Source organism: Heptranchias perlo, chromosome 6 (genome assembly GCF_035084215.1).
Source record: "Heptranchias perlo isolate sHepPer1 chromosome 6, sHepPer1.hap1, whole genome shotgun sequence".
In the NCBI taxonomy this organism is placed as follows: domain Eukaryota; kingdom Metazoa; phylum Chordata; class Chondrichthyes; order Hexanchiformes; family Hexanchidae; genus Heptranchias; species Heptranchias perlo.
The window spans coordinates 55,621,369-55,642,827 of record NC_090330.1 but is presented as its reverse complement, the minus strand read 5'-3'; the positions used below and the strand labels follow the sequence as shown (position 1 = coordinate 55,642,827).

The window sequence follows — 21,459 nt, the reverse complement described above, 5'->3', positions numbered from 1 at the left end:
AAGCTAAAAATGGATGGTGTTCTCCAAGAGGAAATTGTGAATATTAGGTCGAGTAAGATTAATGACTCAGTTAATATGTTTAATTAGAAATGCATTTTCATAAAAAATGTAATTTGTAGGACATGATTTGATCAGCTAATAAAATGTGATCTTTCTATTAATTTAAAATCTTTGTACAGGATACCTCAATTCATTTACAAACAGCTAGATCATTGGCTTCTGGTGGCAAGCTAAAGGTTTAAAGGGACTGTCCACATTAAATATTATTTTAAATTTCATACTGGCACAAATATCAAACTTTATAAGAAAGAGCAATCTATTGAAAAGAACAAAAACAGTATTTCATTTTAATCTGACCAATACCAGAAAGAACATTTCAATGAAATTATGAAAAGTTATTGATTTATTCACCAGATCACTTGTTCATTTTTCTACATTGATCTTTTTGAACACGATAATGATTGGTTAGAAAATAAAGAGAAACTCTTTCAATGTTCTTTGAAAGCAGGATCTGGCCAATGATTTTACTCCACCTGAAGTTAACATAATAATTGAACCAGAAATTGAAGATGATGGAAAATTTAAATCGAAAGATTGGGACAGAAACAATATAAAAGAGTAAGTACTGTAGCTGAGCAGCTTGTGGGCAACAGCACATTTGACTTGGATTCCAAATGATAAAACTCATGGGAAATAGTTTAGCAAACTCATTAGCACATTTGTTTAATCAATCATTTAGAGCTTGTACCTTCCCCAATGAATGAAATATGACATTAATCATATTGCTATATATAAAATCCAGGGAGCAGGCAGATTTAAACAACTTCTGCCCCAAAAGGATAAAGCCAGTCATGAACAAGTTCCTGGAAAAGGTTGCATATGAACAAATGACCTTGCTCTTAGATTCAGGTGGGAATGTGTGTCAGGTTCTAATCTGTTTCCAAAACAAGACATTCAACTGAAATTGCTAATATCTATTTTTATGATGTGGTTAAAGCAATTGCTAATAAAATCTTGTATAAAAAGGAAGACAGGGTTGCATTTATAAATAATCAAGAGTTTAGGGCTTTTTTCACTCGAGCTGAGAAGGTCAGGGGTGGTCTTCAAGATTATGAAGGGTTATCACAAGAGATCACAAATTTAAGATAATTAAAAGAATTAAAGGCTAGGTTAGAAAAATTGCACAGAGAGTGTTTAGATTGTGGAATTCACTGCTACAAATTTTTGTTGCAGCAAAGTCCATAAATTCTTTTAAAAAGGAAATTAGAAAGATGTTTTAAAAAGAACATTAAGGGATATGAGGAGTGAACAGAAGAGTGGAATAGGAATAGGTGGCCCATGTGGAGAAAAGCAGTAGCACAGAACTAATAGCTTGTTTTTGTGCTGTGTCGCTCTATGATTCTATGTTGGGGCTGTATTCCTAGATGTTAAAAGAGAATTGAATACATTTAATCAACATTCTGTATAACACATATGATACATAATTTGTCTCATCAGCCATTATGAGTGTGCTTCAAAGTTAGTTAAACAGAAACAAGTTGGATGCTTACTTGGATCTAGAGGGGAATGGTGCTCAGGTTCCCCAGGGCATAATTCTTGTTCTCCTCTTGATTTTACTCAATAAAAATGACCTTGCATACAACTGTAATAACACACACTTATAAATGTATGCAGTTGACAGTGTAATTTATTCTCAAGCAAAATCATTAGCACAAATGTCTTATCTCTTGAGGTTAATATTGTCTCTGACTGGCTTGATTAAAAATCATGTTTCTTTAAGTGTGAAAGGCAGACAGTGATGTCCATTGTTAAATGACAACATTTGTTTTAGTCCAAATCGCTATTAAAACAATCAAACATTTTGGATAACGTATCAACAACAGTTGATGTTCAAGGTTCAGAATTCATACACAAAATTCTTTAGAAGCTCTTTCTAAACCATAACATAAATGATTGCCTTATTCACAAATCATGGCTTACCTTTTAAGCTTTTATTTTGAAAAATTTGGCTTAATGTTCCTCAGCATGGAGCCAAGATATTCAGATAATCTATGAAAAATTAAATAAAAGTATTATGTTATTTGTAGTGAAGCTCAATCTACTCAACATTTTTTTGCCTTTGAATAGTCACAACATGCTAGCCATTAAGGTCAGAATTAAATTCCACTGTCTAATGTTATTCTCTGTAGTACACTATGGTGCACTAGCTTCAGTCTCTCCCAAATAGACAAAAATCATCAATGACAGGTTGAACAAACATGAGAGCCACACTAAGTAAAATGATTTCTGCCTTGCATTTAAGACTGAGTAAGGAAGGATATTTCTACTTTCTATAATGTATGATTGGGTTGAATTACATTCTGCAATATGAGAATGATGATTAAATCTTCCTCTGTTGAAATGTCGACTCTCCTGTCATCTCAAGAGGATGCACATTTGCTCATTTCGTAGCTAAATTGGCTTGGAAATTGATATTAAATTGTTTCAAATGTTAATTTTCCTAGTATTGTGAAATTTAAATTGGCTAGCTTTTATCTTTTTTCTTCATGATAAGTCTTTGCTGCAGACTAATTGTCCTTGACTAAGGTGGGTTTCTCATGCCTGCATATGGTTAGTGACTATACGCTACCAAAATGTTGTAAAAAATAAAACTGTTTAGATTTGATAGTTAAGGACATTTTAGACCATGCATACTTTTAGAAAATTTAAGCAGTGAACTGCAGAATCGAGATGATTTAATTCAGCAAAGAAAAATAAATTGTTAAACTGTGGTGTGTTGTAGGTGTACCACTGGTGGATATATCAATGGAGACATTTGAGTGCAAGTTTCTTCTGCAACAAGTTTGAGTGAATTAGGTGAAGAGTGGCAATCGAGGACTGTCTCCCACGTGGCATGAGATAGCTGATATGAGAGATCTGGGGGGTATCACCTTGTTAAAGTGGAAGAAGGAGTTTTAAGGTTCTGCATGCAAGTGATTGCTATTATTCAACGAAAATGAAAATTGGACAGTTTCTATAATGAGAGGCCGTCCACAACACTAGTTTTATGCTTGGGCAAAAAATCTAAAATCTGCCTCAGTATTTCATCTGGTTGGGGAATCAGTGACAACAACAACTTGCATCTATATAGTGCCTTTAACATAGGAAAATGAAAGTGCTTCACAGGAGTGTAATCAGACAAAAAATATTAACACCAAGCCAAAGAAGAAAAATTAGAATATTAGGAGGGGTGACTAAAAGCTTAGTCAAAGAGGTAGGTTTTAAAGAGAGTCTAAAAGGAGGTCAGAGAGGTGGAGAGAAGAGATTTAGGGTGGGAATTCCAGAGCTTAGGGCCTAGACGGCTGAAGATACGACCATCAATAGTAGGGTGAAGGGAGTGGGGGATGCACAAGAGGCCAGAGTTGGAGGAATGCAGAGTTCTTGGAGGGTTGTAGGGCTGGAGGAGGTCACAGAGATAGGGATGGAGGGATATGAACATGAGAATGATAATTTAAAAATCAAAGCATTGGTGCAACTGGGAGCCAATGTAGGTCAGCGAGCAAAGAGGTGGAAGATAAGAGGCCAGCCAGGAGAGCATTAGAGTAGTTGAGTCTGGAGTTAACAAAAACATGGATAAGGGTTTCAGCAGCAGATGGGCTGAGGCAGGGGCGGAGATAGGTGATGTTATGAAGGTGGAAGTGGGCAGTCTTTGTGATGGAGAGGATATGAGGTTGGAAGCTCAGCTCAAGGTCAAATAGGATGCAGAGATTGCAAATAGTCTTGTTCAGACTGAGACAATGGCCAGGGAGGGAGATGGAATCAGTGGCAAGGAAGCAAAGTTTGTGGAGGGGGCCAACAACAACAACAACTACTCGCATTTATATAGCGCCTTTGACGTAGTAAATCGACCCAAGGTGCTTCACAGGAGTGGTTATCAATCAAAATTTGACACTGAGCCACGTAAGGAGATATTAGGATAGGTGACCAAACGCATGATCAAAGAAGTGGGTTTTAAGGAGCATCTTAAAGGAAGAGAGAGAGGTGGAGAGGCGGAGAAGTTTAGGAAGGAAATTCCAGAGCTTAGGGCTTAGGCAGCTGAAGGCAACCAACTGCCACAGCGAGCATAATATTGACTAGATGCAGTCAAAGTCAATACAGCTCTGAACATCTTTGGCTTTGGCTCCTTCCAGGTTGTAACATGGGATATCAGCAACATCAGCCAAACAAAATAATGCCAGTTTCAAGGACAGTAGCAGATGCTGAGTGTGTGAGTGAGAGCAGTGGAGATGTAGTGAAGTGTCCAGCTGTGATTGGAAGAGAGGCTTGTACAGTGATTGGGGGGGGAGGAGTGGTAGTTCTGGTGGGGGGGGGGGGCGGTGAGCCTGTTGTTGAAGGGCTGTATTTAGAGTAAGAGAGATGTGAAGATGAGTCTTACCTTGGAGGTCGTGGTAAGGTCATTACATTTTTTTGTGGCACTACAGCCAGGTTCTGGGAATGATGCTGTTGGCACTTATCTGCTTAGCCACCTCTCTCCATGCCTGCTGACTTATTTGGCTTAGCACCCATATGCCATCTGAGGGAAACAGAACCCTCTTCCTGGCTCAATAAGCATCTCCATGGCACTATCCAAAAATGGGGGGGGGGGGGAATGGGGGCGGTGCAATGGCCATCAATATTGTGCCTGCTGCTCCAGCAATGCAGCTTCCACACACCACCACTTCCCCATTCAGTGGTGCAGGTTGGTTTTAATAGGCAGCAGGCTCACCGGATCTCCTGTGCTTCCAAATGGCGAGCTGCCTATTAGCAGCACTATTACTGCTGGCAACTCACCACTCAAATTCAAATGAGGCCCGATCATGAAAATCGATCAGGCCTCCTGCCTACATCATCGGGTATGCGGAGCGGAGGTTCCGTCCAACGCCCACTCAATGTTTGCCACACAAGAAAATTCAACCCCAATGAGATAGGAGATCCATTTAATAGTAATATATGCTCCATGCATTAGAATATAGTACTGGAGATGTTACCTTCAGAAGTTGCCGAGCATATCACAGCCCTATCAGCAAAGTCCTAACTTTTCAAAGCTAAAGAAATCTTCACCATTACAGGTGTGAGACCCATTGGCATTTGCCAACTGTTGTTTACAAAAATGTGTTGTATTATGGAATTTTGTAATTCACCTAATATTCTGATTGATTTCTTACAGCACGGCTATTTTGAAAACACCTTCTGAAAATAATTCTTTGTGATTTATTTTCATTTACAATGCTTCATCTAATGACATAAAAATAAATTGTTTCACAGAGAGAGATTGCGTGCCATCTGCTTAAGAAGTTACCGTGATGAAATGTAATATGTTAAGTCACTGCATTATTTAGTAATTAAATAACATTCTTTATTTTAATATAATTTCATGGTTCTAAGAGATGAAAATAAATAATTCTTGCATTCAGAATTCGAGTGCATTGTAGGTTCCAGATCTAAAAGAGCAGTGGAAGTTGTGGCAGGAAGAGATTACTACCAGTCAATCAAAGAAAACAAAAACATTTGTAGAAGAAAGCAAGTTAATCTAATACACCTAATTAGGCATTATATATCGACTCCCCGCTTCAGTGAGTAAAGCTGCAGTCAAGTGCTCTTTCGCTTATTGATCCTGACGTTCAGAGTTTTCAACAACAATGATAAATAATGTTACTTCAGGAGGATGATACTTCATTTTGACAGTTTCTTCCCCTTCCTTAATGGTCTGCACACAGCAGCAGTGTACAGTTCATTACTAGTGAGCATCAAATGGGAACTGATAGGTTTGGTAGTCTTTCATAATGTCCAAATATCCTTCATTATTTAGAGTGTAACTAATGGTAGATTAGAGGGTGACTGTGACTACTATGATTTGTTCCAATTCATTTAATTTAATGCTGAAATGATTTCCTGAATAGAACTTTAAAAGAACTTCCTCCATAGTTACTCTTCATAGAAACGTATAAGATTTCAAGCCAATAATGAAAAGTAAAAAGTTTATTAGATAATATTAAATCCAACGCAAGAAGTTTGAGCCAGTAACTTAATCTTTGTAGTTTATATCCAAAATCTATTCCTGTTGTTTCTCAAGTAGAAATCAAGTTGTAGACATGATTAATAATTCTGCAGAGACATGCAAAATTGCTTGCAGCACTTGTAGCACCTGTGCCCTGGCGATGGCAAAGTCTGTACTCTGCCATTGGCTTATTTGGTGTATTGCATACCCTCAGACCTACTATGCTGCAGGATTCTTCCAGAAACTCTTGGATGTGGCCTGTAGCAACTCTGTGCACTCGCCTCTTTGTACATAACCTGGACAATGATATGGGAGATCCAACCCCTCCTTATTGATCATCAGCGCCTACATTCTTCCCCATCCACCATGCCCATCCTTCTTCCGCTCACTGAGCACAATTTGCAGCTTTGGTCTCCTGCATCATATAGCACTTCCACCATTCCCCCAATTGTGCAACAGTTTACCCATCCTGTTCCCCCTGCAAAAGAATATCAATTGCACAATCATGTCCCCTCAATGAGCACCATCTTCCCGATGCTTCCTCCACTCCTTACCACCTCCACAATCACCCCCTCCACTGAGCATCATTTCCACAATTTCAACACTCCCAACCCAGCAGCATTTCCACAATTCATCCCAACCCATAGCCCCCTCCATTAAGAGGGGGAGTGGAAGAAGGGAGGCATTGAGAGTAAAGGGTAGAGAGATGGGGGGAAAGGGGGGAGGGGGGATTGCAAGGGAGGAGAAGAAGGAGAGGAGAGAAAGGAGGAAGCTGTAAATGGAGCTGAGAATGGAGAAGAGATGGAGATGAGGGAAGAGGAAGAGGAGGAGTGGGTGGGAGGTGGAGAGGCATGAAAAGAGGAGGGAGGAGAAAAAGAAGAGGGGGAATTTTAAAATGACCACATCCCCTACCTTTCTTCCATTGAACTACGCACTCAACCTCTGCATCCTGTTCTTCCCTTCTTCCCTTCCCTCCATTTTTCACCCCTATTCCCCTTCTCCTTCCTTGTCCTATCTACTCTGTCTAGGTCCTTCATGATTTTCCTGCTAAGTATCCTAAGTTCCAATCCTAAGTATCCTGTTTTTACACTCTCAAAGTACTCGGGGTAACTTAAGTAACAGGACTCACTCACCTGACGAAGGAGATAATATCCGAAAGCTTGTGATTTAAAAATAAAATTGTTGGACTATAACCTGGTGTTGTAAGATTCCTTACATTTGTCCACCCCAGTCCATCACCGGCATATCCACATCATAACTTATAAGACTCAGCCTTTGCCAAGATCAGCTGAGACAGGCATAAGTGAGGAGTTTCTGAGCCTGATGAATTTCACTAGTGATTTCTGTAACTGGGAATGACTTTTGAACACATTTCTTCCGCACTGTGCCTACATAGACCTGGACTTGCTTTTCACTGCTTCCCACCAGGAAATTTGCACTGCCCATCCCCCAGCCCGAATAAGACTTCTCATGTATGATATTCCATATGGGCTGGTATGCCATTATCACGGAGGAGGAGGAACAGCAGCACAGGAGGAAGCACCCCACTAGATATTAACCCCCCACAGAATATATAGGCAACAAAGGTCATGTGAGTGGCTTACTGTGCAAATCTATATAAGATGAGTGCACTTCACCAAAGAGGCAATAGGGCAGCTCTGCCACCTACTGTATGAGGACCAGCACCCACGGTCATCTGCCCGCACTGCTCTCTCTGAGGCTAAGAAGGTGATGACTGCATTCAACTTTTATGGCACTGGCTCATTTCAGGGGAATCTCCGTAATATTCGCTAGGCTGCAGTATGGACATGCATTCAGCAGGTGGCTGACACACTTTACAGGAGAGCTGGGGAATTCATCACCTTTGGCATCACTGCAAGGCAGCAACGAGATAGGGCCATCCAGTCTTACTAGGTTCCTGCATTTCAAAACATCTAGGGTTCAATCGATGCCACCCATATTGTTTTGTGAGCACAAACACCAGCCCAAACAGCAGCAGAGAAGGTCCATAACAAGGCACATGTGCCTTTCTCGGCTGCCTGTGCTAGCTGCTCCTGTGACATTCTTGAAAAGTGGCACAGAAAGATTCAGGAAACATGCAGTTAAGTTAGTTGACAGTCAACTGAGTGAGCCAAGCATGGTTCCTTGCTTACCTTCTGCTCCCTCGGACCGCTACTACAGTCTCCAGGCAGCACTTTCTTTTTATAGGCTGCACTCTAATTTCCATGCACCTCAGCAGATCACTCCCGCACGGGATTTACGCCAAACACTACTCCACAGGATATGCAAATAAGCTGACCCAAGAAACTCTTGTGTAAATACCTCTCAACACCACTGTGGGGCACAAATCTTTCTGCATTGTGTACAGGCCAAGGTAAATACAGCTCCCTATTAGCAGCTGAACGTCACAACTGTCGCAGACCCCTGAATACCCATGAGCAATGCCGCAGGAAATCCATTGTGAGAAATAAACTACCAAAATTCTATTGCATATTATGTACATTGTTTTTGCCAGGAAGAATTATAATGAAATTATTTAAATTCTTGTATGGGAAAAGAAAAGATAATACCAACCATGTTTATATCTAACTCAACTGGACTAAGGCAGTGACAACAGATCAGGTATAATTCTTAATAACAAAAATAGCAACTGCAAAAATGAACATTATAATGAGCTATCAATAAAGTATATTGCCTGCTCATGACCTAGGGCATGCGTCATTGTTATTTCTGCTGTTTGCAGTCAACATTGGTAAAGAGAAGTGACTGTGTTTCAGATTTTTGTCTGACATTGGAAAAGAACATCATGAGGATTGTTGACCTGATTTGAGAAGAAACTGAAGCACTATCCTGATAGTAACAGGTCCACAGCTGTGCAAATGATATATGGAATCTTTATGATGACCCAAAGGGCCTAGTGGAAAAAGATTTATAAATATAGTTGGTAAGTCTGGTTATTCCACAATGGCAAAGAAAAAAAATTAAATACTAGAACTTCAGTAATGACAGGAATGAAAGAAAGAAGAAAGAAAGACTTGCATTTATATAGTGCCTTTCAAGACCTCAGGACTTCCCAAAGCGTTTTATAGCCAATGAAGTACTTCTGAAGTGTAGTCACTGTTGCAATGTAAGAAACTTGCACTGCAAGGTTCCACAAACAGCAATGTGATAATGACCAGATAATCTGTTTTTAGGTGTTAGTTGAAGGATGAATATTGGCCAGGATACCGGGGAGAACTCCTCTGCTCTACTTTGAGATAGTGCCATGGGATCTTTTATGTCCACATGAGAGGGCATCAGTTTAACGTCTCATTCGAAAGATGGCACCTCTGACAGTGGAGCACTCCCTCAGTACTGCACTGAAGTGTTAGCCTAGATTTTGTGCTCAATTCCCTGGAGTGGGATTTCTGACTCACAGGTGAGAGTGCTACCACTATGCTACGGCTGACACCATGACATAAGGAAGGCAAATGAGTTAACAAAGTCACAGGCAAAGATTGTGCTTTGAGTCAACCAGGTGGTATCACTTAGTTCTGTTTTCACAGAATCAGAATATCTGATGCAGAGCAATTTTTCTGTGATACTAGAGTGTGAGCAGCCAGATAGGAGCAGATGGTGACCTTAAAGCTCTGTACATGTACCGTTAGCAACTCCACTGTTTCTTCCCCTAGTAAACATGTATAATTAGTGAACTGTATATGATATCTGAATGGCAGACAAATGTAGGATGAACTAAAGCAAAAACTGCTGGAAAAGCACATCAGGTGAACCAGCATCTGAAAGAGAAAGCTAGGTTAACATTTTGGGTAGGGATCGTTCATCAGAACTGGCAGTGCCAGGTTAAAGAAGTACTTTTATAGGATTGACAATGACAATTCAGGACATGCCCAAGAAATCAAAGAGGGGAGGGGAGGGAAATTCCATAGTCGAGAGAGCGAATGGATGTCATGAATTGCCCAGAACGGTAGTCAGAGGAGCTTTGAATATTATGGGTATATTGGTGATCATAATTGACCAAAAGAGGAGGGGTGAACTTTCAACAGGAATCCACAAGGAATGATTTGGAGATGGAGGCGTGCACTGAAGAAAGAAATATGGATCCGTTAACATGTTTTGGCAAGTACACAGTCACAACACGAAAGGAAAAGAACAACACTGACAAATAATCATGAAGATAAGAGGAACAGATTTTCTTCAGTGCTGGCATATCTGGAAGAGATAATCAAAGAGAGGTAAAAGGAAAAACCAGGAAAGCTGCAAATATGAAATAAAAGCCACACATTTTGAAAATACAGAGCAGGTTGATCAGCTGCTGAAATAGAAAAATAGGTTCACATTTTAGGTGTAATCCATTAACATCATTTGTGTTCTGATGAAGGGTCACACCCAAAATGTTAACCTATCTCACTCTCTGAGAAGCTGACTGACCTGCTGAGGGTAAATTTTCAGCTTATGGGCCTCTCCTGCAGAGATTTTCATGCTGGGAGCATATATCAGGATCTCAGGCATGGACCCAAATTCCCAATACGCACCCCTGCCATGCAAAGCTGCATGCTGGGAGCACTAAAGATGAAACTTTACCCCCCTGGACACCTCCAGCATTTTCAGTTTTTATTTAGATTTCCAACATTTACGTTTTTTCTTTTACCTTTAGCTGTAGGCAGAATAATTGTGTCTTAACTCAATTTAATTCTGCTTGCTTGCAAAAGTTTAAAACCAAAAAATGAACTTATGCAATTTCATCTCCAAGCTGTCTAAGTTCATTAAAAAATGCAACACTTTGAGTGAATGGATGTTGAATTCTGGTAGGAAGATAGAGCTCCCTACCTAGCTCAAGCATGAAGCAATAAACGTATTGTATTATTTAGGCCTCAAAAGTATTGATTTGATGGGACAGTCAACTGACCTTAATCTAACAGAACAAATATGGCATGAATCAACAGCAAAAACTAATCATATCCCCCAGGAGTTCTTCACATTTTTACTAAATAGTGGACACACAGTTGAGGTTAATTTGTCACATAAACTAGTGGTAAAAAATTGGCAGATTGAATAGAAACTGCTAAAAGCAGAAAGAAACTGCAATACCCTTCAAAACAAAAGGAAATAAGATTTAATTTGCCTCTAATTTAAATAGCTCTTCTGGGGCAAACATTTTCAGATATTATAAGGTCCATGCTGAAGTAATCATTCAAAACATAAAGGAGAACAACATGGAACAAGGTCTTGCTCATCTACTTTGATCCTAAATCTTTTGGTAAATGAGCATATATGAGCACCTTCTTTCTTTCAGAAATACCTGCAAAACAAATTGCTTATTGCTTGAATGGACACTTCAAATTATTTGTACTGAACTACAACTTATGTTTATGACTGTTCAGAAATGATGTGATAATTCTTACTTCAGATCACAGTTTGTGCTTGCAAATTTGGATAATTTGCTGGGGTTCATTTTATATCACATTATAGAAATAATAAAAACAAAGTTTATAATGGTGTCCTTTTAGGCCTATCTCCAAATTGGTATAACATTTTGATGGTATTGTAAATTATACCAAATATGGCACATGCTGATGATTTATGTGACACATTATGGGATTCGATAGTAGATAATGCTTTTCTGATTCTGAATTGACATTGCCCAAGGCAATTCTTTTCAACATTTTTGCATAGTTCTAAAGGCTGCTAATTATAATAAAGGTTCAACTTTTGCCCAAAGGGTAATATAACACTATTTTTATTAATTGTACATTATTCATCAACACATTCTTCTGCCTAGTATTTTGGGCCATCTGTTATTATGTTGTGGAGAATAAATATCACTTGAGCTCCTGATTGCATCAGACTATATCTAAAAAGTGATTGCATACAACAGCTACAACCAGCAGCAGTACTGTATCCAGAATGCATTGCAAGAAAAGCAATAGAGTCACCCTTGTGGTCACAAAAAGCAATTACCTGCTAAGCATCTTTACAGCCATGGTTCAGAACTCTTTGCAGAGAATTAATGCTTGTGGGCAAACTCAGCCAACATTTGTGAAGGGTGAAGGCCAATTGAGTAGTCCTTGCACTGGCAGAGCAGTTGCCCAACTGGCACAGAGGCAGCACAGAGCCTGCTCTCCCAATCCTGTGCCAGTTTATTCTGGGCTGCAATTCAGTGCTGTCCCACATTTAATGAGCTAGTGTCTACGTTCATTTTGTGCCTTGGCCTCATTAAGGTCCCAGATTTGATGAACGCTTATTTAAATGAATAACTGGCACAGTTCTGTGGTATTTGCGCCGGCTTTGCTCTTTTTCCTTGTGCACTAATTTAGAGGGAAGCTTGATGGGTGAAGGAGTTTTTAAGGCACATTCTTTTTGTAACATTTACCACAGTCATATTTCTGAGCTTTTTATTTATAATATTTATTTATCCAAAAAGCGTTTGGGGACCAATTTTTTCTTAGTCCTTAAAGTAAGTTTGTCTTTGAAGTGCCTCAAATACAATGGGCAGAACCTTCCACTTTGGCGGGGGTGTAAAACTGGTGGCATTGGATCGGCCTCCTGTCAATGGAAAAGAGAATTGGGCTGGATGTATAAAGCACAATCGATCTGATATCGCCAGTTTTACGCCTCTGCCAAAGTTGAAAGTTCTGCCCAATGTTTCATAATTGAGATGGCACAAGATGGAGATCAGTAGATCCCAGACCATATCAGCAGACCTTGGCACACCTACCTGCTAATGACTGAGGACAACTTCCTGAGCTTTTTTCTGGACCAACAGGATGGAGCTTTTCCATCTGCATCAAGCAAACATAGAATCATAGAATCATAGAATGATACATCACAGAAGGAGACCATTCAGCCCATCGTGCCTGTGCCAGCTTTTTGAAAGAGCTATCCAGTTAGTACCATTCCCCTGCTCTTTCCCCATAGCCCTGAAAATGTTTCCCTTTAGGTATTTATCCAATTCCCTTTTGAAAGTTATTATTGAATCTGCATCCACCCCCTTTTAGCCAGTGCATTCCAGATCATGCTTAAAAAAAATTTTCCTCATCTCGCCTCTGGTTCTTTTGCCAATTACCTTAAATCTGTGTCCTCTGGTTACCAACCCTTCTGCCACTGGAAACAGTTTCTCCTTATTCATTCTATCAAAATCCTTCATGATTTTGAACACCTCTATTAAATCTCCCCTTAACCTCCTCCGCTCTAAGGAGAACAATCCCAGCTTCTCTGGTCTCCGCATAACTGAAATCTCGCATCCCCGGTTCCATTCTAGTAAATCTCCTCTGTACCCTCTCTAAGGCCTTGACATCCTTCCTAAAGTGTGGTGCCCAGAATTTGCTAAAAGGGGGTGGATGCAGATAATACTCCAGCTGGGGCCTGACCATTGATTTACAAAAGGTTTAGCGTAACTTCCTTACGTTTGTAATATATGCCTCTGTTTATGAAGCCAGGGTTACCGTTTGTTTTTTTAACAGCCATCTCAACTTGTCCTGCCACCTTCAAAGATTTGTGTACGTACACCCCCAAGTCTCTCTGTTCCTGCACCCCCTTTAAAATTGGTCCATTTAGTTTGTATTGCCTCTCCTCATTCTTCCTACCAAAATGCATCACTTCACACTTTTGTCTGTTGCTGTCCTCCTCACTGCTTACTACATTTCTGAGTTTCATGTCATCTGCAGACTTTGAAATTATACCCTGTATACCCAAGTCCAGGTCATTAATATATATCAAAAAGAGCAGTGGTACTAATACTGGGGAATGCCACTGTATTCTTCCCTCCAGTCTGAAAAACAACCGTTCACCACTACCTCTGCATTTTGTATCCATGCTGCCACTGCCCCTTCAATTTTGCTAACAAGTCTATTATTGGGTACTTTATCAATTGCCTTTTAAAAGCCCAAATACACAACATCAACCATACAACCTTCATCAACCCTCTCTGTTACTTCATCAAAGAACTCAATCAAGTTAGTCAAATACGATTTGCCTATAATAAATCCGTGCTGGCTGTCATTCATTAACCTATATTTTTCCAAGTGACAATTAATTTTGTCCCAGATTATTGTCTCTAAAAGTTTCCCCTCCACCAATTTTAAGCTGACTGGCCTGTAATTGCCGAGTTTATCCTTCTCCCCTTTTTTGAACAGTGGTGGAACATTTGCAATCCTCCAGTCCTCTGGTACCGCTCCCATATCTAAGGGGAATTGGAAGGTTGTGGCCAGAGCCTCCGCTATCTCCACCCTTACTTCCCTCAGCAGCCTAGGATGTATCCTATCCGGATCAGATGACTTTTCTACTTTGAGCACTGCCAATCTTTTAAGTACCTCCTTTTTATCTATTTTTATTTTTTCCATTTTCTCTACTACCTCCTCCTTTACTGTGACATTGGCAACATCCTCTTCTTTAGTGGAGACAGATGCGAGGTATTCATTTAGTACATCAGCCATGCCCTCTGCCTCCACACGAAGATCTCCTTTATTTTCCCTAATCGGTCCCACCTTTCATTTGACTACCCTTTACATTTAAAAGTTTCTAAAAGACTTTGGAATTCTCTTTTATGTTACCCGCTAATCTATTCTCATACTCTCTCTTTGCCCCTCTTATTTCCTTTTTCAGTTCTCCTCTGTACTTTCTGTATTCAGTCTGATTCTCTACTGAGCCTAACATTTATCATAAGCCTCCTTTTTCTGTTTCATTTTAATCTCTATATCTTTAGTCATCCAGGGAGTTCTAGCTTTGGATGCCCTTCTTTTCCACCTCATGGGAATGTGTCTATTCTGTACATGAACCATCTCCTCCTTGAAGGCTTCCCATTGCTCATTTGCTGTTTTACCTGCCAATCTCTGAATCCAATCCACCTAGGCCAGAACCCTTTTCAACTCACTGAAATTAGCCCTCCTCCAGTTGAGTATTTTCACATTTGATTGCTCATTGTCCTTTTCCATAACTACTCTAAACCTAAAGATATTTTGATTACTGTTTCCCAAATGCTCCACTTGCTCCACTTCTTTCACAGAAACAAGTTCAACACTGCTTGCTTCCTCGTTGGGCTGGAAACATACTGATCAAGAAAGTTCTCGTCAGGAATTCCTCCCACTCTTTGCCCTTTACACTGTTACCATCCTAGTCTATATCAGGATAATTGAAGTCCCCATTATCACGACTGTATAGTTCTTGCATCTTTCTGTAATTTGCCTGCAAATTTGCTCCTTTATCCATTTTCTGCTATTTGGTGGCCTATAATGTACACCCAGTGACGTAATAGCTCCTCTTTGGTTCTTAATTGTAACCAAATAGATTCTGTCTTGAACCCTCAAGTACATCACCCCTTTCCAGTGCTGTAACAGTACCTTTGACCAACACTGTCCCCACCCCCTCCCTTTGTTCCTTCCCTATCTTTCCTGAATATCTTGTAGCCAGGAATATTAAGTGCCCATTCTTCCCCTTGAGTCAGGTCTCCATTATTGCCACTATATCATAATCCTACGTGGCAACTTGTGCCTGTAGCTCACCAACCTTATTTACCATGCTCCGTGCATTTATGCACATGCACTCCAAACCTAGTCTGCCTAGTGTTTCCCCCCTGTCTGATCCCTCCTATTTCTGAACTACTCTTTATTCTAATACTTTTTATCTCTCACAGTTCTCTGTGCATGTTGTTTTTCCTTTCCAATGCTTCATCCTGGTGCCCCTCCCCCTGTCGAATTAGTTTAAACCCTCCCACACAGCACTAGTTAACCTTCCCGCAAGGTCCCAACCCTGTTGAGGTTCAACTCATCCTTCTTGTACAGGTCCCTACTGCCTCAGAACTGGTCCCAATGCCCCGAGATCCTGAAGCCTTCCCTCCTGCACCATTTCTCCAGCCACGCATTAACCTGCTTTATCTTACTGCTCCTATACTCACTAGTACATGGCACTGGGAGTAATCCAGAGATTACCACCTTTGAGGTCCTGCTCTTTAACTTCCTCTAATAGATCCTGAAACTCCGACTGCAGGACCTCAACCCTTTTCCTTCCTATGTCATTGGTTCCAACATGGACCATGACTTCTGTCTGTTCCCCTTCCCCCGCAGAACGTAGCTAACTTGCAACATAGGCACCATGATTTTAACTCCGAGCCAGTTTTTAGTGGCTGAGCAGTGGTGTGAGTTAGAAGCTCACCCACTCTTCCATAAATAGGGCTTGGGGTATTTTAACTCCCAGGCCACATTTAAATCCTGCCAGTCAACTACCCAACCATGCTGGATGGGAAATTGGTGGGAAGCAGGGGAAAAATCACTTGGCCCAGAGGCCACCTGGCAAGAATGGTGGATCGGCTGCTGGGGCCATCGCATGGTGGTGGGGGCTCGAGACTGGTTGGGGGGTAGGGGGTTCGTGGCAGAGGAGACCTAAACATTCCTTATAGACACTTTTGCTCCTGGCCCCACAAGGAAAGTAACAAAAAATTTTAAAAGCTTACCTTTTAGGGCCTGTTCTGGCCCCAATCCACTTCCACACCAGTTAAGCCTAGAGGGAATCCCACTGCCGCTTCTCGCTCAGCTCGCCAAGTTAAATTTGCAGTCGGGCACCGATGACGTTAAAAAGGACCCCACTGGGTTTTGTGGGTGTCCTAGCTGTCTGCTCAGTTGAGCAGGTTAAAATTACAATTGCTCATGTCCCAGCGGCTCCAGGGCAGGTAAGTAACCTGGGCGATTTTAAATGCCCATCCGGCCTGTTTCCATCGGGCAGGTATGGTTAAAATTGACCCCAGGGATTGCACTGCCAGTGGTTGGCAAGATCACTTTATATACTCATTGTTGGCTAGATATTCAATCACTCCTCGTGGAGATGAAGTCCCGTCTTCGCACTGAGGACACCATCCAACGTGTTGTGTGGCACTACCACCGTGCTAAATGGGATAGATTCAGAACGGATCTAGCAGCTCAAAATTGGGCATCCATGAGGCGCTGTGGGCCATCAGCAGCAGCAGAATTGTATTCCAGCACATTCTGTAACCTCATGGCCCGGCATATTCCTCACTCTACCATTACCAACAAGCCAGGGGATCAACCCTGGTTCAATGAGGAGTGTAGAAGAGCATGCCAGGAGCAGCACCAGGCGTACCTAAAAATGAGGTACCAACCTGGTGAAGCTACAACTCAGGACTACATGCATGCTAAACAGCGGAAGCAACATGCTATAGACAGAGCTAAGCGATTCCACAAACAACGGATCAGATCAAAGCTCTGCAGTCCTGCCACATCCAGTCTTGAATGGTGGTGGACAATTAAACAACTAACGGGAGGAGGATGCAAACATCCCCATTCTCAATGATGGCGGAGTCCAGCACGTGAGTGCAAAAGACAAGGCTGAAGCGTTTGCAACCATCTTCAGCCAGAAGTGCCGAGTGGATGATCCATCTCAGCCTCCTCCCGATATCCCCACCATCACGGAAGCCAGTCTTCGGCCAATTCGATTCACTCCACGTGATATCAAGAAACGGCTGAGTGCACTGGATACAGCAAAGGCTATGGGCCCCGACAACATCCCAGCTGTAGTGCTGAAGACTTGTGCTCCAGAACTAGCTGCGCCTCTAGCCAAGCTGTTCCAGTACAGCTACAACACTGGCATCTACCCGACAATGTGGAAAATTGCCCAGGTGTGTCCTGTCCACAAAAAGCAGGACAAATCCAATCCGGCCAATTACCGCCCCATCAGTCTACTCTCAATCATCAGCAAAGTGATGGAAGGTGTTGTCGACAGTGCTATCAAGCGGCACTTACTCACCAATAACCTGCTCACCGATGCTCAGTTTGGGTTCCGCCAGGACCACTCGGCTCCAGACCTCATTACAGCCTTGGTCCAAACATGGACAAAAGAGCTGAATTCCAGAGGTGAGGTGAGAGTGACTGCCCTTGACATCAAGGCAGCATTTGACCGAGTGTGGCACCAAGGAGCCCTAGTAAAATTGAAGTCCATGGGAATCAGGGGGAAAACTCTCCAGTGGCTGGAGTCATACCTAGCACAAAGGAAGATGGTAGTGGTTGTTGGAGGCCAATCATCTCAGCCCCAGGGCATTGCTGCAGGAGTTCCTCAGGGCAGTGTCCTAGGCCCAACCATCTTCAGCTGCTTCATCAATGACCTTCCCTCCATCATAAGGTCAGAAATGGGGATGTTCGCTGATGACTGCACAGTGTTCAGTTCCATTCGCAACCCCTCAGATAATGAAGCAGTCCGAGCCCGCATGCAGCAAGACCTGGACAACATCCAGGCTTGGGCTCATAAGTGTCAAGTAACATTCGCGCCAGATAAGTGCCAGGCAATGACCATCTCCAACAAGAGAAAGTCTAACCACCTCCCCTTGACATTCAACGGCATTACCATCGCCGAATCTCCCACCATCAACATCATGGGGGTCACCATTGACCAGAAACTGAACTGGACCAGCCATATAAATACTGTGGCTACGAGAGCAGGTCAGAGGCTGGGTGTTCTGCGGCGAGTGACTCACCTCCTGACTCCCCAAAGCCTTTCCACCATCTACAAGGCACAAGTCAGGAGTGTGATGGAATACTCTCCACTTGCCTGGATGAGTGCAGCTCCAACAACACTCAAGAAGCTCGACACCATCCAGGACAAAGCAGCCCGCTTGATTGGCACCCCATCGATCACCCTAAACATTCACTCCCTTCACCACCGGCGCACTGTGGCTGCAGTGTGTACCATCCACAGGATGCACTGCAGCAACTCGCCAAGGCTTCTTCGACAGCACCTCCCAAACCCGCGGCCTCTACCACCTAGAAGGACAAGAGCAGCAGGCACATGGGAACAACACCACCTGCATGTTCCCCTCCAAGTCACACACCATCCCGACTTGGAAATATATCGCCGTTCCTTCATCGTCGCTGGGTCAAAATCCTGGAACTCCCTTCCTAACAGCACTGTGGGAGAACCGTCACCACACGGACTGCAGCGGTTCAAGAAGGCGGCTCACCACCACCTTCTCGAGGGCAATTAGGGATGGGCAATAAATGCTGGCCTCGCCAGCGCCGCCCACATCCCGTGAACGAATTTTAAAAAAAACTAGGTAACGTGTTGCCCACACATGGATCAAACTCATGACTAATATGTCTGTCAGCATAGCCAGCACTTTCATTTCCTTTCTCACTGAATAGTGGGTCCTATGTCACTACACTCCCAAAGCAGAAGGGGTCATAGATGGCTGTCATGTCTTGAAGTCCATCCTTGGTGTCTGTAAGTGACCAAGTTTTGTTACAGTGGTTTGATATGTGAGGTTCTTAGAAGATATGGGTGTGACAACCCTTTCAGTTGTATGTTGCATCTTGAATATATGCTTTGTTGGAGTATGGGCACCATGAAACGCAATCACAGAACAGTAAGTTTGTGCAAGAGCTTGACATGGGCGAGCAGCATATGTGGAACAGGCTGATGGACAACACCCTGTGGCAAAGAATCTTGAGCCATTTACCTGGTACATTGCACCTTGCTGATTCTCTAAAGTGTGCCATCTTCTTTTGCAACTTTCCCCAACACCTAAAGCTAATGCTTTGAGCCTGGCTGCCACCTCCTGCCAGGCCTGGTGCATTGCTGTCCTGGAGTTCCAAATAGGGCAACTTTCCATGTACCTACCTCATGCAGCAGTTTGACCACTTCACCAGTTATGAAACAGAGGGTTGGGGAGTGTGGTGCATTGTTACTTGCTCACAGACTCAGTTCAATGACCCCATATTGGCCTTTCTCTCTTTTCATTCTTTTCTTCTGCCTCTGTAGCCTTTATAAAGGCTGTAAACTTAAGCAAAGCATTTCTAAGCCCTTAAAAAACATTTTTATCACCAAATGTGGCCACTTACCTCTAAGTGGCTATGTTCCTTTAATTTTGAGCATCATAACCCCTGCATCATGCTCCATGTGTAAGACTAATGGGAACATACTTAAATGGTATTCATGAGATGGTGTCCAAAATTAATAAACTGTTCGCAAAATTGTGAATGTTGGCAAACTAAACGTAAAGATATATTTTCATAATATTATTGAAGGAAATAGGTTTTACATTTTTCTTCATTTCCCACCCTGCTTAATGTTTTGACTCAAGCTGGGGCTTAGTTCCATGAGCGCTGGACGCACACCGGTACCTCTCATTCTTCAGAGTTTTGTATCTGCAGCAAGCATACCTGCCGTCAATTTGTAACATAGTGAATGTAGGTGGGCTATTGACAGCGGGAAGCATCATTGCCAAGCTTCATTCTGTCCTCACTCAAAATGTGCACACGTGCAATTTCTAGCAGGGACCACTGGGCATCATCAGGAGCAGGGATCCTGGCTGGTTTTCTACTTTCTAACCCAAAAGAACTGGGGGCAATTGTAGATATCTCAGCTGACATTAGCTGACTCAGTGCAGATGAGGAATTAAACTTGGGATCTTCTGGCCGGTGTGACTCCCTTTATCAACTAAGTCGCAGGGTGGGGGAGGGGGTGGTTTAGAAATAGGCTTTCAACCCTTCACCAGGCATTTTTTAAAATTAGAAAGCTCTTATTAACAGTTCTAATGATATATTAAGCTGCATCTTGAGACCATTTGATTCCTCATTGAAAGAGGTCACTTTAATCCTGTTTAACCCTGTAAAGTCACTTTTAGAACGTTGTGTGCAGAGTTTAGCAAATAGGATCATTGTAGGATGCAGTGATCTATGTTGGGACGAAAGATTCACAGAACTTAATTTGTTTTTAGTGGAACAAAGAAGATTGAGAGGGCATGATTTAACAATTTAAAGTAATGACTAGCTTGAAGAATGTCAATGCAAGCAAGTTACTTAACAGAAACTGGAGGATAGGAATACAAAATTAGCAAGCAACAAGGGAGACTGGAGTTCAGAAGAATTTGGTTTTTTTTAAGAATAATTGATATATGAAATAGCCTCCCAGCAAAAGCAATTAATGTTATGTCAATTAATTCTCTTTTAAGGAAAAGGGATAAATATCTGTGTAAGAATGGAATTGAAGATTTAAAGAATACGGATAGACATAAATGATCAATTACTGAATGGAATAAAATGGTTCACACACTTCATGGACCATGAATGGCTCATGGGTAGAATAGTGGAATACAACTGGTCAGATTTGTAAGCATGAGTTATAAGATTGTTTAATATTCAAGAATTTTACTTGATTTCCTTTGAGGCTTTTTAGAAATTTCAAAGCACTTTATCTTCTTGCTGGTTTCCTCCTTCAGGAGGTTGAAAGGGCCGGGCTGAGTCTGTGATACAAGATTTGTGGAAGGAATCAATTCGATAGATTAAATTGTCTTATTTTATGATTTCTTGTGTTCTTATTAGCACACCAAACTTTGAAATCATGTATAAAAAAGGTTTGCTGCCTGACCTGCTGAGTGTTTCCAGCATTTTCTGTTTTTATTTTATATTATATAAAATTTTGCCTGTTCTTGTTAATAGAATGAATTG

General features: G+C 41.8%; 1 long non-coding RNA gene across 1 annotated transcript in view; it reads right to left on the bottom strand.

The window, feature by feature from the left end:
• Positions 1-331: 331 nt before the first annotated feature.
• Positions 332-21,459, bottom strand: part of LOC137322530 (uncharacterized) — a 36,988-nt gene continuing 15,860 nt past the window's right edge. Inside the window, exons 3-5 of the long non-coding RNA XR_010963157.1 lie at positions 1,981-2,049; positions 1,551-1,642; positions 332-1,420 (exon numbers count right to left, since the gene is read on the bottom strand). This is a non-coding gene — a long non-coding RNA (uncharacterized lncRNA). The remainder of the gene's footprint in view (positions 1,421-1,550; positions 1,643-1,980; positions 2,050-21,459) is intronic.